The sequence below is a fragment of the Acanthisitta chloris genome, unplaced genomic scaffold (assembly GCF_000695815.1).
Source record: "Acanthisitta chloris isolate BGI_N310 unplaced genomic scaffold, ASM69581v1 scaffold15352, whole genome shotgun sequence".
NCBI lineage: Eukaryota > Metazoa > Chordata > Aves > Passeriformes > Acanthisittidae > Acanthisitta > Acanthisitta chloris.
In genome coordinates, this window is record NW_008659510.1 from 94,507 (window position 1) to 122,187 (window position 27,681).

The 27,681-nt window shown below is 46.1% G+C and overlaps 1 protein-coding gene across 1 annotated transcript in view; it reads right to left on the reverse strand.

The window, feature by feature from the left end:
- Positions 1 to 27,681, reverse strand: part of EXOC4 (exocyst complex component 4) — a 180,041-nt gene that overhangs the window by 88,667 nt on the left and 63,693 nt on the right. The window lies entirely within an intron of this gene.

Below are 27,681 nucleotides of genomic sequence, written 5' to 3' on the forward strand. Positions count from 1 at the left end.
GAACTTGCATTTTCTCACTGTTAATCTGCCTTATGGAACTTGGATTTTAACTGAAAAGTACATCAGGAAATTGGCATCTCCTACTGAGAGAGATAAGAGCTTCAGTCCCTGAATAAAGATGCTGCAGTAGTGACAGGTATCTCTGAAAGCTCTTTTGAAAATTCCTTTATAAACAGTATTTACTTGGCTAAAATACCTGCTCAGTGCAGCTCTTCTGTAATCTGACTGTTTGCAAAGTGCTTTAGTCCTTGAGATAAAAGGTGCTACAGGACTATTAGTATCATCTGGAGAACATTTGCCACATCCATGTCAAAAGCTTTTGTCCTCAGCCAGCTCTAATTCCATGGCAATTGGCTTTAGTTTGAAATCTTTACTCTTCAGTTTTCCAGGTAAATGAGGCACATGTGAAAAATACATCAGGTTGGGAGAAATCTCCAAAGCAACAGAAAATCCTTGTGAGAGAGAAGCTAATGGCATTAGCTGGATCTGCAGGACCTGCCAGCAATGAGGATCTTATCAGGGACACAAAGAATTCCCTTTCCTTCCTGTGCCATCATCTGCCTGGTCTTTATCCCCAGGGTATTTACAGCATCCTCTTCTGCAAAGCAGCTCCCACCAGACTTGTGTTTTCCCTACCAGAGCCTCAGCATTTCAACTCTTAAAGAGTTAACGAGTCTTCCTCACATGATATCTCTGCAGGTGTCAACTCCTTGGAAGCAGCTAGGTCCAAAGGGCAGACACATCGCTATAATGAGAGGAAGATTAAGAGGGGCAGAGAAAAGGAGTCAGCATGAGGCATAAGAAGGGCTTTGATGAATGATCCAGCCCAGCATTAATGAGATCTGGTAATTTTACATTTCCAGAGAGCTGTGGTCGTTAGGACTAGGAGGATCGTTGCTTTATTCAACTGGAACAGAGGAAAGTTTAGGACAAAAGCAGCTCATCAAGGAACCCTCTCCTCCTTTGAGGTACCACAGCTGGGATTTGCAGCATTCCCCATCCCTGCCAGTCCCACCATTTGTTTAGTTGCTCTTTTCCAAAGCCACTGCAGCTCTTCTGCCGCCCTCAGCAGAGCAGGCACACGTTGGCCAATAACTGGCCAAGCAAACTCTGCCTTCCCTGAAAAGAGGGGGAAAATGTGTCCTGGAGAAGTGTCTGTCTCAGCACATTCCCCACCAGAAAAACACTGCAGCTTTTTGTTTACTGCCACGAGCTCATGTTTTCCCCCAAACTTCTGACTCCTCAACCATTTCAAGGTACAGAAGTAAGAGCTCAACATCAGGTGTTTTGTCTCTAAAATCTTGGCGCAATTTGTTTTTCAGTTCAGTACCTGACCCCAGTGAAAGCTGTGCCAGAGCCACACAGAGATGTGGCACCCTAAGGGTCAAGTCTCACAGATCCACAGAAACAGGAACTTACTGAGAGCAGCCCTGAGGAGAACTTGGGGTATTGGTGGACGAGAAGCTCAGCGTGCCCTGACCATGTGCTCTGGCACCCAATCTTGGCGCAATTTGTTTTTCAGTTCAGTACCTGACCCCAGTGAAAGCTGTGCCAGAGCCACACAGAGATGTGGCACCCTAAGGGTCAAGTCTCACAGATCCACAGAAACAGGAACTTACTGAGAGCAGCCCTGAGGAGAACTTGGGGTATTGGTGGACGAGAAGCTCAGCGTGCCCTGACCATGTGCTCTGGCACCCAGAAACCCTCTGTGTGGCAGCAGAGCAGTGATTGGCCCCTCTGCCCTGCCCAGGTGAGATCCACCTGCAGTGCTGCTCCAGCTCTGGGCACCAACAGCAGGAGGATGTGGAGCTGCTGCAGAGTCCAGAGGAGGGCACAGAGATGCTCCAAAAAAAAAGAGGTGCTGAGACACTGGCACAGGGTGCCCAGAGCAGCTGTGGCTGCTCCATCCCTGGAGTGTTCCAGGCCAGGTTGGATGGGACCTGGAGCAGCCTGGGCTGGTGGGAAGTGTCCCTGCCCATCTTTGGGGATACTTGGAGTGTCTACTACAAGTACCACAAAAAGTCTCATGATCACGCTTTGAGTTCCCTTTGATGCCAATCGTCACCAAGAAGACCCTTAATTCTGCTTTCCCTCAGCCATGGCACCACAGCACAGCACAGCCTGATCTCTTTGTAATCCTCTCTCTCCCATTCCCAGCCTCTTCTTCCCATTCCCCCTCCATCCAAGCCAGCCCTGAGCTGACTCTCCCCATGCTGGAGCAGCTCAGCATCATATGTCATCCTCACACGTCTCCCTACAGCAACAGAACAACACTTAGCACTAACCCACACATACCCACCAGAAAACCACAGCCCTCTCCCAAACCTCGAGGCCTTTTCCCTGCCCTCCCTTCCCTCAATTGTAAGACTCATCTGGAATGATCCACCTTCTCAGGAATTTCAATCATCTTGAGCGGATCTGAGTGTTTTGATTGACACAAGGCCTCCCGAGATGGCTTTGCTCCCTCCCTAGCACCATTCCACCTCATCAATATTTATACACACTTTGCAGTTTTTAACCAGCTCCACAGATTCAGACTTCTTTTACTTGAAGCTTCCTTAGATCTTTCACAATGATTTCACTGATTTTGTGCCTAACACGTTGGGTTTGCCACAGCACATGGATGATGAGATGGTCAACGCTGAGCAACACTGGACACGAGTCCTCCACACCACCAGGGCCCTAACACGGCTTTGCTCCTACACAACCATAATGTGCAGGTAAAAAAACCAACAGGGTTTTTAAATTGTTAAGATAAAAACCAGCAAAAGCAAATCCTCCCAAATTTGCCTCTCCAGCAGCTCAATTTAAGGCCACAGTTGCACCTTGTACCACCACGGTGTCACCTCACTCTGCTCTCTGCCAAAGGACAATGGTGATCCCATAAGGAAATGAGAACCAAAGAATGAATCAGTGGGAAAAAAATTAGGGAATTATAGTAATTTTTATTTCTTTGGCGACTCACAAGCTCCAGTTTTCCCCTTGGCCACTGTTCCAACCCAATCCCAAGAAAATCTCATTATTGCCATAGGATTAATCTGGTTCCTGTCTCTCCAAGGCTGGCTCAGCTCCCATCCCACATTCCACACTCCTCAGTGTGGTCCTTCTGGAGTGTAGCTGCGTTTCAGAAATCTGCCACATCTCATCACCTGTTCTGGTGTTTCCTTCCATTTCTCTGTGTTCCTCTGCCTCCCTCAGGACGTTTTTTTCCTTCTGACATCTGTTCCACCCCTTTCCTTCCATAACATTAAGCCAAATCACTTGTAGGATGATTTGCTAAATATCAACCTCATCCTTAGTGATATTTTACACCTTCTTTTCCCAAACTCTCCACCTTCTCCTGATATTGGAGAGGGAAGTGCAGAAAAACATCTGTATCCATTAAAAGACATTTATAGTCTTTTCCCCATTATTTTTACTCCCTTGACTTCACCCCCAGCTTTACACTGAAGGAAGGAATGTTTAAGGTTCGATATTGGGAAGGAATTCCTGGCTGGGAGGGTGAGGAGGCACTGGCACAGGTTGCCCAAAGAGGTTCTGGATGCCCCAAGTGTTCCAACCCAGGCTGGATGGGACTTGGAGCAACCTGGGCTGGTGGGAGGTGTCCCTGCCCATGGCAGGAGGTGGAACTAAATGACCTTTAAGGTCCTTCCAACCCTAACCATTCCATGATTCTATAGTCATTCCCCTCTTCCCTTTCAGAATTATTCCCCAAGTCTGTGCTCCACCACTACCTGTTTTTGCCATAGGTGTTTTGCATGTGCTATTCCTTGCTCTATTTTCCCCTTCAAACAGATCTGTGGTTCAGAAAAAGGCCAAATATTAATAAAATCTCAACTTCTTCCATCTTCCCACCCTTTTTATTTCATTTCTTTTGTTTTCTTCTAACTCCTCTACCATCCTTCAAAGGATGTCACTATCCCCTGGACCACTCTGGCCTCCTAATTAGCTGCTTTCTTACCAACCCCAGCTCCAACTGCCCCAGGATTAACCTCAAACCTCCAGCACACACTGGAATTCCTTCAGGGATCAGAGCCAGTGACTCAACTGCTGAGGGGTCACTCCTGTCCCACCTCAGTGAACATCTCCCATTTAGACCTGCACACTGGATTTACTAATCCAACCTCTTCCTCCACTGAAGTGATGCCAACTTCCCCCTGGTGGAGGTTTGGCTGCTCCAGCCTGTATCATATCCCACAGCTCCCAAAGAAAAAGCCCCAGCTGCTCCTCATCCCTCCCACAAACAGCTTAATCCTTCCTGGCACAGGGACAAGCTGGTAGGAAAACTGGTCATTAGCATCTTCAGCTGGGAATAAGCAACCAGATTCTTCCATCAGGAGCAGCTTGGACTGGAATTACCCTTCCCACTGAATTGGGAGGTCACACATCCCAACCACTGCTGTCACCATGGGGTTTGGCAAGAGCAGAACTGAATGGTTTTCCTGGACTGGTTGGATTCGGTGACACAGACAAAGCTCCAAATCTCAAAATCCTAATTGGGAAAATCTCTAGGAGTGAGGCCAGTTAACAATACTTTATCAAACAATACATTCTCCTCTGTCATGGAATTATATCCCAACCCCAAACACACAAAGAGGTTCTGGAACAGCAAATATTTTGGCCAAACAATGCCACACACTTTGCCAGATGTGCAAGCAAATGTTACTAACTTTTTAACATGCCTTAATTTGATATTGAAAGTAACTACATATTTGGCTTGGTCTCTGCAAAGCTTTTCCCCAGCAATTCCTGTTATTGCCTCCATCTCTCCCCCCAAAAATATTACTGCTCATAATTCTAGGTGGTTCTTCCTAAATTATTTGATTCAGGTTTTGCAAAATCTGGGACAGATGACATGATTTTAACAGTGTTAACAGATGTTCACGTATCAAGTTCTTTTCCAATATAAAGTGTATCTTGAACAAAACAAAACAAAAAACAAACAAACAAACAAAAAAGAATTCTAAATCTGCAGAGTCAGTTTGAAGTGCACCAAATGGTAAAAAACAAATCATTAGTTAATTAGTAGCTAGGAAAAATGATCAGTGCTCTGGGGAGAAAATAGTAATCACAGGACTGACTGAATCCCAGAAAGGTTTGGGTGGGAAGGACCTGAAAGACCATGTAGTTCCCACATCACATAGAGCACATTCCCCAGCACCTTTCACTCCCAACCTCATCCTTGGCTGGAAGCAGCTGGAACCCATCGATGCTCAGGCAGTGAGAAATGCTCTCCCAGCCAAACCCACTTCTCTTCAAGGCTCTTTGAAGGAGATGTTTGTGTTATTATTTACTTTATAGCATGGGGGAAAAAAAACAACAAAGGCCACCAGGAAACTGCAGGGAAAAGGAAATGAGATCCTAAGTCAAAGGAAACAAAAATTCCCCCCCAAGCTCCAACCAGAGGCAGCTGTAGGGCAATTAAACTCAACAGTTTACAGATGTTCACTGGAGAATACTCCTCCACAATCCCACAAATTTCAACTCCTTTCTTACAGACTCTTGGGACTCGGGACACAAAGCTTAGTTTTCTTTAAGAGCTCTCAAAATCAAGTTTAGAGCTCTTTTAATTCCTGTTTCTGCCTGCAAAACACTCCCTGGAAAAGAGATCAAACTTCATGTTTAACCCTTCCCTGCTGGCACCTCTGTGGCTCCTCTTCCACAGAGTTTTGGGAATTTCAGCTGAAATCCAAGGAATTTTGCTACACCATCCTCCCCTCCAGCACCTGTACCACTTGCTCTGGGTTTGAGCACAGTAGAGGATGTTAAACACGTGACAACTCAAGCCCAAACACTACTATAAAGATTCCTTGTAACAACTAAATGCTATTTCCACTTCCCCAAAATCCATTTAAGCATCAACACTCGGAGAAACAGATGTTTCCTTTGTCCCTTCAGCTTCCCACACTGCAAAATCCACAAATCTCCACACATTCCCACCACATTTGCCCAGAAGACACCATCACATAAGGGTGGTTTGAAGCTCTGTCTCTCATCCCTGGCCAGAGGCTTCTGCCAACCACAGTGGCCAAATTTTACTTGCTTTTCCCCCCCTGTTTTTTCTCCTCTTGCAGATGCTCATGCTCACAATTCCCCTGGAACTGTATGTCTGCACCTTCTGCTTCTCTCAGGTCTGGCTGATATCAGTCACATCAGTGGGGAGGGACAGGCAGAAAGGACTCTTTTCCTTTAGGATAGGACTCATTTCCTAGAAAATCAAACCAAATCCATAACACAGCTGTTATCAACGGCATTTTCAATCTACATTGGCAAGATAACATTCATTCCCCTCACTGCTAACTCCTAGGGTTATTTTTTCCCCAAATCAAGAGGATATTGAAGAAATTATCATCGATACAACAGTGATCAAATACCTGACAGCACAGTCAGGATCAAGATATCAATTTCTACCTCCTATCAGTCATCTTCCACGGAGCACAAAATCATCTCTTTCAGCCACACTCCGAGAGAGCACGTGGCAAATGATGTGTTTATGAAACAAGAGCATTCAGCAATGCAAGGGAATAAAGGAAACAGCTTGTATTCCCTCAAGTCCCAAAGCAAAGGATCATTCCACTGGTTCCTTGCAGGAGAGATTCGAGATGCAGCACTCAAAGCCTTTCTGTGTACTCATACTCTGCAGAGGAAAGGGTTGTTTGGAAAACAGTCAAGGAGGAAAGGAAACAAATCACATGTGCTCCAATCTGCACTGCTGGGAGAAGAGTTTTCCTTTAACAACTCCTTAATTGCATAAATACTGAAGATGTGCAGGGTTAGCATCAATATGAACCAGTGAAAGTGGTAAAAACTCCTTCATGCTAAAAATCTGCACTGTAAAACTGCACTGAGTGTTTTTACCTATATACTATAAAGCTGGGAGAATATTTTCTCCCCTCTTTTAGAAGCCCCACAAGGGTGTGCACCAAGGCACCAGTGCAACATGGAAAACACAAACTTGTAATGCCACGAGTTGGAGTTACCTCCTCCCAGATCCTCGAGGATTTAAGATTCACATCAGGTGCTTCAGTCACCCACAAAATCTCAACAGACTTTCCCCAAGTTTGGGGAAGCTTTTGCCATTGGAGGACTCTGTTGAAGACTAAGGCTCATAAGATGATAAAAATCCATTTAAAATCCACAAAAAATACCTCAGAGTAACACTGTCCTGTTAGGTAAGTCAAGTCTCTCAGTGGCTTCAAGCTTCAAGTCACTCTGCTTCTGTTTCCTCCATTACCTATCGAATCACAGAACCACTTAGGTTGGAAAAGCTCTCTTGAGATCATCAAGTCCAACCATTCCCAGCACTGCCAAGGCCACACTGACCATGTCCCCAAGTGCCACATCCACGTGGCTTAGATCCCTCCAGGGATGGTGATTCCATCCCTGTCCTGGGCAGCTTTTGGTGAAGTGACAACACTTTTGGTGTAGAATTTTTCCCCAATACCCAACGTGCATCTCCCCTGGCACAGCTTGAGGTGTTTCCCTTGTGTTATCCCTGTTCCCTGGGAGCAGAGCCTGACCCCACCTGGCTGCACCTCCTGGCAGGAGCTGCAGAGAGCAGAAGGTTCCCCTGAGCCTCCTTTTCTCCAGGATGAGCCTCCACATCTCCCTCAGCCTCTCCTGCTGCTCCAGCCCCTTCCCAGCTCCATTCCCCTCCCTCGACCCGCCCCCCTCCATGTCCCTCTTGTCCTGAGGGCCCAGAGCTGCCCCAGGACTGGAGGTGCCTCAGCAGGTCCAGTACAGGGACAGTCCCTGCCCTGGGGCTGCTCCAGGCCAGGGGCCATTGGCCTCTTGCCCACCTAGGCTCATGTCCTGCTGCTGTCACTGCATCTCCAGGGCCTTTCCAGCCCCTCTGCCCCAGCTTGGAGCACTGCAGGGTTTGTGGTCACCCAAGTGTCAGACCCTGCACTCTCCCTCTCCCAACACCACCCCAGGGTGACCCACGTGGGGTCCATGAGGAGCTGGACAAGATCATTTGGAGTGCACCAAGTCTGTGTGTGCCTGATAAAGTTGAATTGAAAAGGGAATTACCTTTCCAGGTATCAGACACAGCAAGAGCCTGAGCCTGTCCTCACTCCTGGACTCCACACTTCCACATCTCCAGTGAATTCCATGCCTAAAGGAATTTCTCAGCTGTGTCAGGTTACAACACTCCCATTAGGACTAATGTGGGAAAAAATCAGTATAGACTAGAGCAGATTTCTTTTCCCTGCAAGCTGTTTAAATTACTTGCTATAAACATGGAGATGCAGGGGGGGGGAAAAAAAAAAAGGAAAAATAAAGATTTCTAATTTATTTCCATGTCAGCACTCCCAGGCCTTGATCCCACCAACAATTAGGCATAAGGACATGTGACTAGGCAAAATCACTTCCATACATTTAGTGTATGGAAGTACTTACACTTTCCCTATATGTGGACATATGGCAATATTAGGAGATTCAGATCTGTCAGTATTTTTAATACAAACTCGTCTCTGAGAAAAGGAGGGAGGAAAAAACCTTCAAGGTTTTGATCACCACATGTAGCCAATACTGAAAATTCAAGATGTTATTAGCCCTTTTGGGTCCAAACACCATTTTATCTGCCATACTCCTCTTTAAGGGCACTTCAAGCTTAAAACCAACATCAGAAGGATTTTCTAATGATGGCCCAGCTTAATGTGATGCTTCCAGATAAACACTGAGGTCCTTTTCCCTGTGTCTCTTCCCATGAGATATCACTTTTTGGCTCTGTGTAGCTTCAATCCCCAAAGAGAACAATCCCTGTGTGTACAGCATCTCTCGTTGCACTGCTGATAAAGATGCAGAGTGTGTAAGAAAGCTCAGACTACAAGTGCACAGAGAACACCTACAAGACATTTGCTTCTAAGGAAAATGCAGTTGCAGCAACTGCATAATACATAACACATCCTCCTCCTCCTCCTCTCCAAACAGGCACAGGAGTAGAAAGCTCCTTTGGACGTCAGGAGAATTAGCTGCAGACACATATGGAAATTCCATTTAGGATAAGAATCAGTGACAGGAAACAGCCAGGAGGGACTATTTGTACTGAAATCCAAGCCATTAACTTGAGCCAAGCTAACAGCAAATGACTGCACAGGCAACTGCTGCCTGCAGATAATTAGTTTAGAACCTATTTCCACATGAATATTTGATCGTGCAGCACAAAACTCGTTATGGAGAGGAATTAGAGAGCCAGGATGGCTGTGAGCACAGAGAGGTGATCTGTCAGGGCCTGCAAAGAGCCTTCCTGCAGAAAGCAACTGTAGTGATTCCGCAAGACTGGATTTCATTAAGGCTCCCCAAGCCATTAGGAGCATTTCTGGTGGCACTCAGGAGCTCAGTGGGTGTAATGACTCGACCAGGTGCTGCTGTACACACATTTACACCCAGCCAGCCCCTGCCTCATCTCCAGCAGCAGCTCAAACAGCCACCAAATTCCTCCTGGGAAAGGTAACCGTTTGCTCCTTTGCTGCAGCTCCATGCCCCACTGGGTCAGAGCACTGAAACCTCTCCGTGCAGTGAGGACAGAGAATTCCAGGAAATAGAAACAGTAAAAAACTTCATGAAAAGGAAAAAGGGACATTAAAATCAGGCAGAAGCACCTGAAGTCACTTCAAATTCTTCCCATCAAGACAGCACATTGTTCATCCTAAGGTAGTCCATCACCTTCCTATGGATAACTACTCCAACAATTAACTGTGATGAAAGTACAGGTCTTTTACCTCACCCAAAGAAGTAACAGAACTGCTTGAAAAAGCAAGAAAAATAAAGTTAAATAGTATCATGATATGTGAAGGGGTTGGAATGGAGCTCAGAGCTCATCCAGCCCCAACCCCTGCCCTGGGCAGGGACACCTCCCACCAGAGCAGGTTGCTCAAGGCTCATCCAACCTGGAATGAAACACTGCCAGGGCTGGGGCAGCCACAGCCTCCCTGGGCAACCTGGGACAGTGTCTCACCACCCTCACAGCAAAAACCTCTTCCTGAGATCTCAATTCCCTCTTTCCATTTCTCCCCATTCCTCCTTGTCCTGTCCCTGCAGCTTCTAACACAGATCCCTCTGCAGCTTCCCTGCAGCCCCTTCAGCTCCTGGCAGGTGCTCTGAGCTCTCCACACAACCTTCTCTTCTCCAGGCTGAAGAAGAGTTGGAGACTGAAATACATATCTACACACAGAAATATAAGTATTATATTTATATTGGACAAAACTCCCAATTTAATGAAATGAATCTCAGGCAAATCATTCCTAGGATGTATTTTCCTTGCTTTTTTACGTTCTAAAACTTAAATACTCTTTGTCACATCATTCCTGAGCCACAAAGACATTAACACCAGGCAGCAGCTCATGTGTTAACAACACCCAACTTGCTTTGATTCCATTTGCTCCCAGAAGCTGCAACAAACCAGAAATGATTCTGTGTTTCTGGACTGTGCAGATCCCATCTCACCCCCAACTAATGAGGTGCTGCAAACACTTGTTCCAGGATTACTGATATGCTCATTAAATCCATTTGTGTGGGGGTGGTTTTTTTTCTTCCTCTGGTAATTACTGTAACAACACCAAGTCACAGCAAAACTTCAGCAGTTACCACTGCAGGATTATTTCACTGCTGGACTCACTTTGCTTCATCTCCTGGGCAAACTGTGCCTGAAAAGCAGCCTGACTACAGGTGGTAGAGCACCAGCAAGAGGCACCATATGGCCACCCATATGCTCTGGCACTGCAGCCGTGCGTGGCACAACACTGGGATGGATCAGGGAACAACCCAGGGAAGCTGCAGAGCTGCTTTCCCCCACTGACCTCGACTCTTTACAGTCTCATCTCCTGCTCCAGAAGGCTCTCAGAATCCTGTGTGAGGAAAAACCCTGTGAGGCACTGAGTGTAGAGGAGCCAGTTCACTCTCCCTGGCTAGCAGGAAAGCTCTGGACTTGGGCACGGAGCGACAGAGCCAAACCCAGGAGGGTTTTGATATGCTGTTAGCAGTGAGACCTAACACAGTCCCTCAGCAACACTACCACTAGATACTCCTGCCCACACCTCAGGTTTGCTGCTGAGGCCACCAGAAAACCACCAGAGCTCCCACCTGGCTCTTCCATAGCAGCTCACAGGGTTCACCTACATGGAAGAGTTGGCACAGTGCTTGGACAAAGATCCTGCACTAAGATTTGTATCTAACTGCTACACACTGAAACTCAAAATAGGAACTCACTTGGGCTCACACAGTCCCTTTACAACACCACTACACAGATACTCCTGCCCACACCTCAGGTTTGCTGCTGAGGCCACTAAAAAGCCACCACAGCTCCCCAAACCTACCCAAGTTCCCACCTGGGCCTTCACAGCAGCTCACAGGACACAGCCACGTGGAAGAGTTGGCACAGTGCTGGAACAAAGATCTGCACAGAGATTTGTATCCAACTGCAATACAACACACTGAAACTCAAAATAGGAACTCACTTGGGCTTACCACATCAATGGTTTTGATGCATCTCACTTTAATCTCAAATAGGCATTTAACAGGAACCTTTCTCCCAGCTAAAAAACTTCCAGACAAAGCTCAGCCTCAGATCCCTTTGCTTTTATCAGGCAGAATAAGAAAGCACCGAATGAAGCACAAGATTTATCCCTCTAATAACCTAAATCTGATCTCCATGTTCTTTCAGGCTGCTAAGCAGAGAGATAACTAAAATGTGCTCCTCCAGAAAAATAAACTGGGAAGATAACAGAGCACATTTTAAAGCCTTCAACCCAGAGGATCAATATCCTGTTGCTTAAGAAAAGGAATGTAAAAAAGATGTGGCTTTAATTTCCATTTCAAGCCCAGGGTTCAACAGCACCAACCATTCAGCACCAGCTGAAGTGCTTTTTCATTTCAGCCTTGTGCCAAAGCATTCAGAGAACAACAACCAAAGGGATAAAGCCAAAGTTCAAAGATTGAAGGCACAAAGCAGAGCTGAAGCTCTTGTCCAGATGGGACACCAAGCTGTAACCTCCTTTAATTTGCGGCAAGGAGATGGAAGTCAGAGATTCCTGCTAATGGCAAAGAAAGGAAGATGAAACAAGCACTCAGCAATCAAGGGCTTGGAATCAGGGAAATTAGGGAAGTGGTCTGCACACAAAGGGGTAATGAGTGGTGGAAATCACTGAGGTCATCATGCCATAAGAGTTTTGCAAGATCCATTCATGCACGTGGTGAAAGGATTACAGAGATTGGGGTGAAGGGAGGAAAAAACAAAGAATAACTCATTTTTCAGGTCACTTAAGCTTTAAGAAATTGTCACCAGGCCTGACATGAAGAGTTGGTATCAACCAGGGATGTCCTGTTGGACTCGATGATGCTCATGGGTCCCTCCAACTCAGGATATTCTGTGACACTGTTCTCACCCAACCACAGGCACAAGTTTACACTCAGCTTCTCCCAAAAACCACACTGGGGCAGCAGAACAGGAGTGAGGAAGAAAAGCACATCCCTGTGCTGACTTTCCCTCCACAGCTGCTTTGGATAGCTCTACACAAAACACCTCCACATCACCTATTGGGAGTATAATTTGATTCTTTCCAGGCAGAAGTAGCAAAATTAGGTCACAATCCTACTGAATCCACCGGGAAAGGTTTCCAAGGGAATGGAAGAATCATGTGCTGAGCCAGGGGAGTCCATCCTTGTGCATGCAACCACTGTGAGGGTGCTGAGACACTGGCACAGGTTGCCCAGAGCAGCTGTGGCTGTTCCATCCCTGGGAGTGTTCCAGGCCAGGTTGGATGGGGCTTGGAGCAGCCTGGGCTGGTGGGAGGTGTCCCTGCCCAGGGCAGGGAGTGGGATGGGATGATCTTTATGGTCCTTCCAACCCCAACCACCCTGTGATTCTATGCTATACAAGCAAGCTAAGAGTCAGGTTCACAGAAATACGACACTAAAGGAGGAGCCTTTGGAGCTGCACAGAGATGATGGAAAACCCTCTCTGCTCCTCCTATTACCCTGGAAAACTGACTTAACATTAAGACACGTTAGACAAGGCTTACCCTGACTCATCAGAAATATTCCCCAGAACCATCAGGGTTGGAAGAGACTTTTAGGATCATCAAGTCCATTTCTTCGCCACTTCAAAGCCCTAATTTGAGGATGGCATTAACCAAAGTGTTTTGTTAACTTTTAGTACTGTTAACTTATAAAGCTGGAAATGATCTCCAAAAACCAGGGATAGTTACCAAAATCTATGGGAACCTGAAGAATAAACAAGCTTAAGAAGAGAAGAGAAACCAGAGCATAGCCAGGAGGCTGAAAACCCTTAACTGAATCGTGCCTCAGCTAAGGAGAGTTTTGCTTTCAAAAAGCCTTGGGAATTTCTGGTAATAAACACAACTTCAGCTCAGCAATTAAAAAATAGTGTTTATAAAGATAAAGCTGTTCCTAAACTTACAATGTTCCTTCAGCAGTTTCCTTAGGGAGCAGAGATGTAATTGTGTCTAAACAGCTGAAATTACTCTTGTTTGTAAACTGTGTCATCGTTTTTCATTTCCCCTGAGTGGCAGTTCCAGGAAAATCTCAGCATCAATTCATTGATAAATAATCCCCAAACTTGGTGTTTTCTCCAGCGTAAGTGGAGATCATAAAAGAGAAAGGGCAAAATTATTGGTTTTTTAATGTACCAGCATGATGCAGCTTAGCAAAAAAGTAGTGTATCAGAACTCTTCTCATTTATGAGTTAAGAAATCAGTTGCTGAAAGATTCTGAGTTCAATTAAAGGCTTAGAAAAATCCTATTATTTATCATACACCTCCATAAAACCTCACAGCATTAAAGATGTAAAATACCTGCTGAGAAACGAAAACACTTTACATCTGTCCATAGCTGATCCTTCTGTGCTCAGAGGTACAAAGGAAACCACTTTACATCTGTCCTTAGGTCATCTCTCAGTGCTCAGTTACACTGCTTTTTGTGCCTTTCTCAGTCCACTACAGCCTTAAAGCTGCTGCTCAACAGCTGCTCAACCCAAACCTCAGGGGATTTTAGACCCAGACACGAACTATCCAACCTGCCTTTAGCTCTGCTGAGCTCCAGGATGAAGTTTCCACCTGCAGATGCTGCTGTGCCCATATGGATGCTACTCCTGAATTAAAAAGTCCATGCAAGGAGCTTCTGTGATCACCTTCACTGCAGATCCCATGGCACCAGAGGTTTCAGGGGATAAAGAAGGCTCTGTCAAGCACAAGGATTCCTTCCATCATCCCTTTGCTCATTCTCTTCCAGCTGCTTAACCTGAGCTTTGCTTCACCTGCTGCCTCAGAGGGAAGAATGCAGAGACAGGAGATGCTGAATCCCAACAAATCCTATCCCAGGTGGCACATTATTTGATTTGGAATATATCCTAGAAACAGACCCCAACAAAGGAAAGAAGGGACTGAGCTTATTCCTCAAGAGTGGATTCTCTGACCAGGGACGTCAAGACAGGAAGTGACACTCCAGGGTAAATGAGCCAACAGAGCTTTCTGCTTTAAGGACTCCAATTAACTCCAGGACTCACTCATGGATTCCTCACCCAGGAATTCCTTGTTTCCAGCTCATGTGCTCTCCTGCTCTGTTGTTTTGAAGACACATTCTCTTTTGCTCCTTAGTTTCGTGTTGTCCTTTGAGGGTCTCTCTCAGAAATCAGACCAGGGGTCAGGTGAGCTCCTGGGGAGACAACGTGGCCCTGACAGGACCCTGGGGCCAGGAACAAGATGTTAACCTTTAACCAGGCCTGATGACAGCTAAAGAGGATGGAAGCACCTTCTAGCTGCCATCACAAATGGTTAAAGGTTAACTGTAACTCTCCTTGACAGAGCAGATCTGCCACTGACAAATACCACAGGACAGGCTTTTTGCTTCCCTTTAATGAGCTTTGCTAGGTCTGTCATTAATTAAGTCTAAGGCCAGTGAAGTCCATGGCAGTACTGACTCAATTACAGCACTAAAAGTTGGTTTAAAACCCTTGGAGAAAGCACTGAACACAGAAACTGAGGCAGGAATTGGGGGAAGTATGTCTTTGCAGCTCAGCAAGGCTTTGCTCAACTTGCTTCAGTTAGAAAGTGCTGAAAATGCACTACAAACCCCTTTGCTCAATTCCTACTCCATCACTGAGTCTTAAGTGCCTACATTTACCTGTATCTTAGTATGTAATTCTATCATAAATCTACTTTCCTCACTGCGGAGAAGCTTCAGGGTTCCACAGGAGTTTCACTTGGTGCCTGATCAGCTTCATCCTGTCACTTCTGACTCCTGCTGTGCTGCTGGTTAACTTGCTAACTACTGATCAATTCCCAAAATGCTCCTTGCACTGGACTGGAACCTTCTGTGCCAGTTGGGAAAAAGCAAAGTGCTCTTTAAAGGGCACAGGATGGGCCAACAGGTAGGCAAGAGCTCCTCTCCATGCAACAGGGCACTGAGAGACTTGAGGAGTAACCACAGTCATAAGCTTTTGTGATGGTACTTTGCACTTAGAGAGTCCCAGAATGGTTTGGGTTGGAATGGACCTTAAAGATCATTCCATCCCTCCCACTGCCACGGGCAGGGACACCTCCCACCAGCCCAGGCTGCTCCAGCCCCATCCAACCTGGCCTGGAACACTCCCAGGGATGGAGCAGCCACAGCTGCTCTGGGCAACCTGTGCCAGTGCCTCAGCACCTCCCAGCCAGGAATTCCTTCCCAATATCTAACTCCTTAACCACTTCCCACCTTCCCAATCTTCATAACCACCAATTCCCCACCACTCTGCCCCATTCCCACTGAGAGCTGGAGCAGTTGTTGTGAGCAATGCTCAGTAAAGCTCAGGTTTCCACCCCAGCCTGACAGATGTGTGTGAAACAAACCCAGGGAAGGTGTGCACGTGGCAGTGCAGCCCAAGAGCACCAGGGTAACACCAGCAGAACAGCTACAGCCCTTGATTAAGGCCTGAATGAGACTATCAGGCCCCATCAAACCCCCTGTTGATGAGCAGCTATTTGGCCACACACAGAGCAGTGATTTCCATCCACTTTAATAATCAGGGAGTTCAGATTTGCTGTTAATGTGACATTGATGAGGAGAAACTACTCTAATGTGACATTGATGAACCAGAATGACAGCTCGAGCTTGATTAAAATTAGCCACAGCTTCTCAGCACAGGACAAACCACAAGGGCTTGACAGAGAACTCAGCTCTTCTGAAGCCACGTGAAAGAGGGTGAAATAAAGGGCAAGGGTGGGGGAAAGCAGCAGAGGGTTGTAAAGAGAGTCAAAGGGTGTTCTCTGATTCAATCCAGGATTCTTCAGCGAGGCTCAGCATCTCAGACCTTCCTCCTACTGCTCAGGCCCTTAAATTAAGAGACTGAGTTAAAATGTTAACATGAGAGGCAGAAATTGGACCTCATCCTCAGATTTACAGCTCCTGTGGACTTCACTGGGCACCAACACTTGGCTCTGGTAGAACCACAGAACAGTTTGGGTTGGAAGAGACCTTAAGGATTATCTAGTCCCAACCCCTGCCACAGGGGCTTGAACATCTTCCACTAGAGCAAGACTTTGCAGCCCAAGACTGAAAGTTCAAGGCATGAAGACTCATCAGGAGCTCTGAAGGAAGGCAGCAATAGATGTGGAAACAGCACAGAGCAGCTCTGCTTGAGGATTAGAGAACTAAAACTGTGACACTCAATGAGGCAAACCCTTCAAAATCAGATTTGTAAGAGCAAACTCTGTTTCGATAGGGAAACACAGTGACTCACCAAAACTGCCTGAAGGATGTTCATGGGAATGCTAAGGAAAAACATCAGAGCACAGAACCGCTCAGGTCTGGAATATGTTCACTAAAACAATCACAGAACCACTGAGGTTGGAAAAGACCTCTGAGATCATCAAGTTCAACCCATGACCTAACACCACCATGGCAACTAGACCATGGCACTGAGTGTCATGTACAGTCTGTCCTTAAAATGCACCTACAAATGGTGCTCAAAGCTTCCCTTCCCTCAGATTCATTTCAAGCAACAAAGCAGAGTTGGGATGTGAGTCCCTAATTTCCACCAGGACAACTGCTGCCAATACACATTTCCACATGGTTTGAACTTACTACAGCCACTCATGCTCCCACCATTAAGTTCATCTCACAAACACCAACTAACTCTCTCCACACTGAAGTCCATGAATGCTGCAGCTACTTCCTCAGAGGGTAAGAGCCCTGTTAGAAGTCCTCCGCCACCAGCTCAGACCCTCCAGCACTTACACAGCACTAACAGCAATTGCCCAGATTTTCCTTCCAGCTGTGAATGAGCTGAGATGGTCCCAACCTTCTGCAGTCACATTACTTGTTCCTTTTATAAACAAAATATTCTTTCATTCATGATATAATTTCCTAGATTATCCATTATTAAAATTCCCCTCTCCAAAATGAATTTACATCTGAATTATCTCATTACTTCTGAACAAGCCAATTATTGCCTCTAGTGAACAAAATAATTAGACTTGTGCTCTCTGCATTCGAGATCTTCTTCAGCAGCCCCAGAGTAATCAGCCCCAGAACACAGGAGTACATAATGCAAAGATACAAACACACAGAACAAATAGATGCAGTAGCTTTTTTTCCCCTCCTGAATATTGTTTACCAACTGAATAGGTTCATTTCTTGTATCTCTCTCTCATGTACTGAGCACACAATGTGAACCAGAAATTGCAGTCAGCACTGAAAGAGCAAAGAACTTCACCTCGTTTGTTCCTCCACCAGTGGAGTCAGAGCCTTCCCTCTGCTCTGACATGGTCTGTGCCATCACAAGGATCAAACACTGCCCAAAGATGGGAACTGTATCCCAGAGGTTGGTGATGGGATTCGTTTGTAGTGAACTATATTTTCAACCACATTTACAGTAGAGAACACTGAATGCAACACTAATGTTTCCTCTCACATCCTGACACCTTCTCTCACCATGAACTGGGGAGGCATCAATGAGCTAGGGGCTCTCAACACAACAGAGACCTGTTGGGGTGAGGAGACCACGGAGATGCTCCAAGGGCTGGAGCAGCTCTGCCCTGGAGCCAGGCTGGGAGAGCTGGGGGTGTCCACCTGGAGAAGAGAAGCTCCAGGGAGACCTCAGAGCCCCTTCCAGTGCCTCAAGGGGCTCCAGGAGAGCTGAGAGGGACTTGGGACAAGGGATGGAGGGACAGGACAGGGGGGAATAACCTTAAACTGAAGGAGAGTAGTTTTAGATTAGAGATTAGGAAGAAACTCTTCCCTGGGAGGTGCTGAGGCACTGGCACAGGGTGCCCAGAGCAGCTGAGGCTGCTCCATCCCTGGGATGGATGGGGCTGGTGGGAGATGACCCTGCTCATGGCAAGGGGCTGGAACTAGATGACCTTTAAGGTCCAACTCAAACCATTCTGGGACTCTCTGAATTGCTGGCAGTGGCAGCAAACCCCAAAGTCTCCATTTTCACTGCAGGATTACTGCAGATTTCAGTATGGGATTGTTACCTCCCATCTCTGGACCTGCAGCTTTCCCTTCCTCAAATATCCCTCACAAAGCCAGAATCAGCCCTTAAGCACATGGGAGATTGTTAAATGAAGGTACCGAGCACAGCATCTCCCTGCTGGACACCAGTGAAGCTCCAGCACACCCAGCCCCTGTGCCAGTGTGGGAAAGGGGTATGGGGGCTCCCAAAAGTGCCCTGAAGTTCCTATCCCAAAGTCCAACATGAAGCCAGAATCACTTGGGAATGGACTCAACATAAATGCAATGTCTCCCCTGAGCAACCAACTTTCCCCCTCTGACTGAAGCTGTGCTGACAAGAGGCACCAAGTCTCCCAGTTCCTTGTCCTGCCCATGACCCTGCAGGAGTGAGGTGAGAGATGCTGGAGCATCCTGGCTCACCATTCCACTAAGGACATGCAGACCCTCCCAGCCAGCTTGTCAGGGTGAATCCAAGGCCTTAACCTCGAGAATTTCTGGTGCAAAAAGATTCATTTTTCTCTTTTGTATCTAAGTTAACAAGCAGAGAAAATCAGATACTTCAACATCTGCTTCTGGGGCCTCTTGGCTACTTCAGTGATTCCCTGCATTAGCTAGAGCAGGAATTTCTCCTGCCACTAAGCATTAACAGCACAGCAGAGAACATATTGAGGAGAATAAAAACAAGGCAGCTCTCATTTATCAGCCTGAGGAGAAGGCAGAGGCTGAGCACAACGACACATCAGGAAAGGCTGAGGAACAGAAGTTGAAGAGGTTTGGGGGTTTGGGGCTTGGAAATGACACACTGCTCAGCCCCAGCACAGGTGATCATCAGTGGGGAGAACTGAGGGAAAATTTTACCTCTCCTTCCTTCCCTCTCTCCCCAGCACTGTTTGCCAGGACCTCATGGTCTTATTTTGCTGCCAAATGAGGTTTGAGCTTCTCTCCTTGACTTCTGCAAGGCCCTGCCTTCCTCTACACCACCCAAGTGCACACAGCCTAATGGCTTAAGTGTCTCAATACCTGTGATTTTTTTGACTTATTACATTCCTCAATGGATTGTTTTTTAATTAATGAGCTCTTTCAAATGGAAGATGAAAAACTAAACCTCCTTTTCTTTTTGGAAGGGAGATTCAACAGCACTGACAGGCCCAGATGGCTCTCTCCTTAGAAAGCCAAAGGAAATGCACCCATAAATGTCCAGAATGCCACAAAAGGCATCACACAGGAAAGGTCCAAGCAAATACACACAGCTCTTGCTTCTCAGTGATAACATGGGATAAAATGTTTCTAAAAATCATGGGAGTTAAAGTAGGCCTTAGTGGCAAGCTAGCTGAAGTAGGCCTCAGTGGCAAGGTAGCTAAAGTAGGCCTTAGTGGCAAGGTCGCTAGAATAGGCCTTAATGAGAAGAGTGATTATCTTAGCAGGTCGATGTGTACCTGTGCACGTACACCTGGGTACCTACCTGTACGTACCCCCTAAATAACAGATAATTATACCACCATCATGGAAAAGGGGGTTCGAACTCATGCTCGGGTGAAATACAACAATGATGGAAGGGGGACTGAAACTCATGCTTGGGTGAAGCATAACAAGGATGAAAGGGAACTCGAATCATGCTTGGATGAAATCAATAGAACAATAGCAAAGTAATGATTAACATATGACTATACCATGGTTATGTAAGAGAAGAGTATAAAATGTATCCATCTCAGAACCATGTCGGAGTCAGATTTGGGTCTGTACCCCGACTCCCAGAGCTCTTCAATAAAAGCACCCATATAATCATTCCGTGATTATGTGTTTTCTACGCTAACATCAGCAACCAGGAACATGTGCTAGTCCTGTCACAGAACAGACTCATTGGATGTTCCCCTCTCCAACACCATGAAATCCCTGCAGAGCTGCAGACACAGAGGTGCTTTGGTCTCACCAGGGAAATGACTTTCCACAGCTGATTTGAGCTGTGAACACATCAACCTAACAGCAGCACCTGTGCTCAAAAAGCAAAGGATTGCTCTGTACCAGCCCAGCACCAACCACCTCACAGACAAGCTCTGTTAGAAAGCCCAAAAAAAAGAGCCCAAACTCTGTTAATTTGGGATGTGGAGAAAAGCAAAGATCATAGTCAACCAGTGAACCACAGTGGCAGGCCTGAGGTTCTACTTGGAGCAGAAAATGGCATGGGCAAAACACATGCAGGTTCCTCCCCAACACCTCCATGGGTTAGGTTAGTCCTAAATGCTCCAGGTTCAGGTAATCCTGAAAGCCAAAACCCAGCAGGAGCAAAAACCACTGCAGACAAAATCTGAACCACCTCTCCCTGGATTCTTCTTTTCTCCAGGCTGAAAAACCCCAAGAGAAAAAAGGGGGAAAGGAGGAAAGACGAGAAAGGGGGGGAAGGGGAAGCTCATCAACAAATACAATAAGCAAGACCACACTGGAAAACAGTTTGGAAGCCAAGCAGAGCCACTGACTCCAGGTAGATATTTCCAATTAAATCCCTGCTGTGCTCTCCATGGGAACAGCAGAAACTGGACACTGAGTGCACCATATATGGCCGTTTTTCAATTTAAAACCATCCATTTTTCTACCAATAAAAAGAGGGTGAAAAGTGAAGTTAAAACACTTCTATGCTCTGGTTTTCTGCATAAGCACAATCAGAAAGCATTAAGTGGGTTAAACAGATTAAATGACTGTAATAACCTGCCCTGAGAGTGCAGAGTAATGGAGTCTTGCAGCAAGGCTGGAATTAACCTGCTTAATTTCCCTGGAATTACATCCACCACATCCATCCCTTCGTTCTGCTTCGCAACTACTGCATCATTAACTTCCTATATAGACAATCCAACCCATCACTCCAACTTGCCACTTCTTCATCCAAATGTATTATCCTTTGCTTATCCACTGCCATTTGCATCAACTTCCTATTAAAATGGAGAGAAAGAGGTTTCAATCTTCCTTCCTCACATTTAATTCAATTGTGTGGCATTACTTCGTTGTAATGACTCCTCTTGGGGTGTAAGATATGCTTTGTGCTTGGCTTAGATTAATTCACAAGCTCCAACATGCAGTAAGGGGGGGGAAAAGGGTGGAAAAGGCAAAAACCAAAGCATTTTTGGAACTGGAAATAGAGGATTTCTGGTTGTATCCCAAAATACAAGTGATTTTCTACAATATGAGAAAGAACTTGCAGGTTCATCACCCAACACATAAACCCAACAGGTCTTTGCTCAGAACATCTCCAACATAACCTCCCACCGGAGCAGGTTGCTCAAGGCTCATCCAGCCTGGAATGAAACACTGCTAGGGTTGGGGCAGCCACAGCCTCCCTGGGCAACCTGGGCCAGTGTCTCACCACCCTCACAGGGAAAACCTCTTCCTGAGATCCCATCTAAATTCCCTCTTTCCATTTCTCCCCATTGCTCCTTGTCCTGTCCCTGCAGTTCCTATCCAAGAGTCCCTCTGCAGCTTCCCTGGAGCCCCTTCAGCTCCTGGCAGGTTGCTCTCAGCTCTCCACACAACCTTCTCTTTAGATATAAACTGCTGTCCAAGTCAGAGTAGGACTAGACCTAGTTGCACTAAAGCTCCATGAGGAGTTTGGGAGCGAGAGGGACCCTGTGAACCTGGGACACCATGAGAAGGTCTCCCTTGCCCTTTTGCATCTTTGGCCTTTGTGTAAATCATTCTAAACCCATCCTAACTCGATTTTCCTTAGGATGTTTCATCCGTGTAGTAACAGAATAAACCTTAAATGCCAATTCCCATTTTATAACTTCATTTTCAATCATTTCTGGCTAATACCTTTGATGGTGACACTTCGAGTGACCCAAAAATCACTCACAGCAGATTTTCAAACTATTTCAAACCATTTCTTAACACAACACCAACTTTTCTATGCAAGGATTTGAGTTTTTCGAGTCAAATCTGCGGCAAAGAAGGTCAGAAATCAGAGTTCTGTCCCTCCTGCATCTAATTTTGTGGCATCTTTTGACTGGGAACGTGGCATTTGCTCTTCAAGCTCCCATACAAGGGATACTCTATTTTTTCCCTGCCTCCAGCAGGTGTAGCTCTGCATTTCAGCTCTCACCACTCAACAGGCACAAATAAAATCATTCTCCCCTTTTGGCTTTGTAGCTGTGGCACCTGAAACAGGAAAAGCATCTTTTGTCCTACAAAGGGAAAGGCCAAGCTACAGTGACTTTTGTTAAATTGCTAAATTGGATCCTCTAGTTACAAAAATGGTCGTAAAAATGAAACCTTTTGGGACACAAATGCTTCTCACCTGCAGGAGACCACGGGGAACAAGGGGGAGGAGGTGGCCCAGGACCATTGACACAATGTCCAGTCCCCCTGGGGACCCCCAAACCTACAAACACAAAGCCCCTTGGGCTGAGCTGAATAGTTCTGACACACAATGTGTGACCTGGTCAAAAACTGTGGATGAAAAATGAAGGATGTGAAAAGAAATCAAGTAACTGATTATTATTAATCAATAAAAATAGAGAGCATTTATCTATAGCATAAATTAAGATTATCCCTGGAGCAACTACAACGAGTTCCTGAAATAACAGGAAGGAAAAGAAGCTATGAAATGCCTTCACTAAACCCCATCCCTGGCTTTTCTCTTTAATACTCTGTTCTCCATTCCAAACAGGCTCCAGGAGAATATTCCTGCAGGATATAACGACAGAGACAATGGAACAGCAGAGCTCAGGGCTCAGTTTGCTGGGGTTGATGGAATAATGCCAAACTGCTCGACTGAAGCTCCAAGCTGTACCTGACAGTTGTGTTTGCAGGAGCAAAACACATGGGAACACCAACTCCATACACCTCCTTATCTCACCTCTCTGCAAACATTTGACTTCTTCACTTAGCAAGTCAGGAAAGACCTTTTGTTGAAGCTTTTCTCCCCCCCAGACACATGGAATACCCAAACCACCACCAAAGTCCTCAATTAGGGATGACAGAGAGGTATTAAGTGTGAGATGTTTACATGGGAATGTATCTTGCAGCACATCATCTCTTTACATACACACACAGCAGCTATTAGCACTAATAGAGTTCCAAGTGCTTCTCTTCCAGGGATCTAATTAGAAAGGAAGAGGTCGGAGGGAACATGTTGTTGTGCATATTTTGAGGGTAAAGTTGCATTTAGAAATATCTAATGGCTGATTTAAGTCAGAGAAGGGAATAATATAAGGAGCTGCTGCCGGTGAATAATTTCTGTATCCCAATGCTTCACTCACAGATAAATTCAGAAAGAAAAATAGCAAAGATGGAAACAATGCATGGATTGATACAGCCTGTTATTCCAGAGAAGGAATCCCAGAATGGGCAAGGTCAGAAGGGACCACAGTGGCTCATCTGGTCCAACCTCCCTGTCCAGGCAGGGCCATCCCAACACTTATTTCCCACACTGGGAACTCACATCACACCATGGTACAGCCATCCCCAGGCATGTCCCTCCTCCTTCCTTCAGCCAAGGTCAGGCCAAACTGACACCTTACCTTGCTGAGGGCAAAGCCCTGAGGGCACTATCACAGAACCACAGAATGTGAAGGGGTTGGAATTGAGCTGAGAGATCAGGCAGGGCCATCCCAACACTTATTTCCCACACTGGGAACTCACATCACACCATGGTACAGCCATCCCCAGGCATGTCCCTCCTCCTTCCTTCAGCCAAGGTCAGGCCAAACTGACACCTTACCTTGCTGAGGGCAAAGCCCTGAGGGCACTATCACAGAACCACAGAATGTGAAGGGGTTGGAATTGAGCTGAGAGATCACCCAGCCCCGCCCCACTGGGCAGGAACACCTCCTACCAGAGCAGGTTGCTCAAGGCTCATCCAACCTGGAATGAAACACTGCCAGGGGTGGGGCAGACCACTTGTGCTGTTGGGGACACCAGAGCTGTGCAGCACTCCAGGTGGGGCAGAGCAGAGCAGAGCAGAGGGGGAGAATCTCCTCCTTGATCTGCTGCCACACTCCTGGGGATACAGCCCAGGCCTGGGCTGGTCTCTGGGCTGAGCTCATAGGAAGCTTTTCATCAACTGTCACCCCCCCAAAACCCACTACATTATAAACCACTATAAACCACTTATTAGTGGAATTGCAGCTTTTCCACATAATATCAACATATCTCCCATTAGGAAAGAGCTACACAGAGCTGAGGGATGAGGCCATTTGAAGTCACTTACATATTCATTAAGCAGACAAAGGAAGTGCCATTTGTGCCATTTGTTCCCACATTTCTGGATGCCACTGAGGTACAGTGAATGCAGAGCTCAGGGATCTCATCCAATAACTCCTGATGACAATTAAGTCAAACACAACCACACGATCAGTGCAATTAAATCTCCCAGAGAGCAGCACAGATGTACTCAGAGCCTCAAATCACTGACAGGATTTTTGATATCATGGAAAAAAAAAAAGCAGCTACTGAGCAGCAAATCTTTGCTATTATACTATTAAGTAATTACAATGAGATATGAAAACACTAATGAGCTCTGCAGTGAGTGTTTGCTGCACCCAATACTTAGAGGAGAAAGAATCTGTCTGGCTTTCTCCAGCAAGCTTGGAACAAACTCCTTCAAGCAGCTGCACAAGTTTCATATGGAGAAAACACAGAGGAAAATCTGGTTTCAATAACTCCTCTGCCTTTGTGGTGACTGCATGGCTCAAAAGACTGGCAAGGGAAGCGGGAAAATTTGGGAATATGCAGAGCAGGAATTGAAATTCAGGCCCATGTGAGGAGCTGCAAATGCCACTCAACGTGGAGCTTGGATGCTCTCCCTGTTCTCTTTGCTTTATGGAATTAGACACAAATGTGGGTTATTACTAACTCTAACGAGTGTCCAGTGTCTGGTGTGTAATCTGGTGATGGATTCATGGGAAGAAAGGTCCACATGAGCACTCCTGTCCCAAAAGGGGCAAATTAATCCCATCCTGATCACCACTGGAGAAACGAAACCCAAGGATCCTGTGACTGTCAGACATTGGCTCAAACTCTGAGCCCAGTGAGTAAAAGGGACCAGTTGCCACAAGCAAAAAGGTGTCTCATGGCTTTAGGAGGAGACTGGGGGAGAACTGGAGAGACAAAGTGCCCACAGAAGAGAAGTCACATCAGTCCTGGGACTCCTGAGAAGTCCTAACACTCCAAAACACCTCACGGGGGCAAAGAAATGTCTCTGCTTGACCTTCTAACTGAACCACAATGCAGCTCCTCTGGCTTTACTCCACAGGTGCCACCACCTCATTTCTAGAGTCACTTGGAAGAACACAGGCACAACAGGGAAGAGAAAAGGCTCCTCCACTCTGAGCCAAGAGCAGTGAGGTTTAGTTGCATTTGGAACCCTGGCCAGGTCCTTACAGGCCTTCATCTGGTGAGAGCTGCTACGAGAAGAAAAAGAACCACCAACAAGAAGTGGAATGGGGAGGGCACCTGAGCTCAGATCTTAGCTCAATCAACCAGGACAGGGAGATTTCCCCATAGGCACCAGGTCTGTATGTGACATGCACAAGCAGAATTCAACCTGCTATGCCAAACCTAAGCCAAACTGTCACAGAGAGCCACACACTCCTGACTGGACAATTCCATTCAAGCTCCAAAACCAACAGCAAAACTCCAGACTAGAGATTTCAAAGCCCATCGACACGAGGCTTCAAAGCTCTGGTGCTTCTCATGGCCATTCCCATCTCCAGCCTGATAAAAACACACTATTCCTCATCCACCTCCTCACATGACTACTAGATGCAAAACCTTGTTCTAGGAGACTCCTCTGCACCTGGAAAACATCCAGGTTCTGCCTTCTGATCAGAAAATACTCTAATCCTGTAATCTCCAACAACAATTTATGCCCTTGGTCCCTTCAGAAACTGTTCTCTTTGTGTCTCCAGAACCCTAAACCACACCACTTTATTGATCCAAGTTACATCCTCATTGTAGAGAAGAGAATCACCTTCTCAGCACACACTGATCTCCCTGGAAAAGGGCAGAGTTTCACGGATATATGGAAGCTCTTGCTGGTTTGGGGCTGTAAGAGCTGACAGATCATACACAAAAGGATACTCAGCAACACCTTCAGTTCCTATGTTGGTAACATGAGTAGCAGCTACATAAAATCAAATCCAACGTGTAATATTTTAATCCTTTAATTAGGTAAAAATTAACTTTCTTCCCCAGTTCTTCCTTATTAGGAAAAACTCAAGATATCTACGGATCCTCCAACTGTTATTCAAACACAAAGCCACAAAAGTCTCCCAAGCATCTGCTGTGTTTTATGCTCCGTGGCAGCTCCTTTCCCTTGGAATTGAATGATTTATTACCACCTAACCTAAGCCTCTGATGAGATTATGCTGCCAATTTGTGCCTTCTTTTCCTAGAGAGGTCTGTGGAACTCAGCTCTGGACTGTGACTCTGGACTCTGAGTGTGGTGAATCTCAATTAAAGAGTGACCTTTACAAGCCAAGGGAAATGTTAATCCATGCTCACCTAAATGGTTTTAGCCCTACTGGAAAGCAGGTTTTGAGCAGGTTTGCCAGCTCTGCCCACTGCTCTGTCATTTCAACACTATCAAGATTCACAAAGGCTGTAAAAAAAAAAAAAAGTATTTCTCCATCCATCCAAATGCTAATAGAGCTGTCCTGGGTGCATTTGTTATGCTACTTGAAAAACAAGGATTTCACAGTTTTCAGGGGTTTCAAACCCAGATTAGAGGCCTTGGAATGACAGGGGCAGAGATTAAACACTTCTTTACCCACTGAACAGGTAGGAGAGCAACAGCTCCTCCCTGCACACTCACCCTGAAGGGATGTACTGGAATTTGCCACCCCCTGTGATGTCCAATTGCTTTCTGGAGATGTCACAGCTTGAAGGGTAGAAAATGTGCACAAGAGGCAAAAAGGCAGTTCAGTCCCCACAGACAATTCTGTTTGACTGGGGGTTTTTTAATTAGGGTTAGCTACTCCATCAAAAACAAAAGGAGAAAGCGAAGGAAGGGGTTTAGGAATATTTATGGTCTTGTTAACTAAGCTGGGGGAAAACAAAGACATTTGACCTGCAAAGAAGATGGATCTGGAACCAAATCACATTTCAATATGAAAAGAGGTAATAACTTGGTGAAAAAAAATCAGGTCAGCAAGGTTTCAACACAGAACATCAGCAGCTATGAGCATCTTAGGCCTCTGCACTGACAGGGCAGATGGAAAATAAAATACATATACACACACA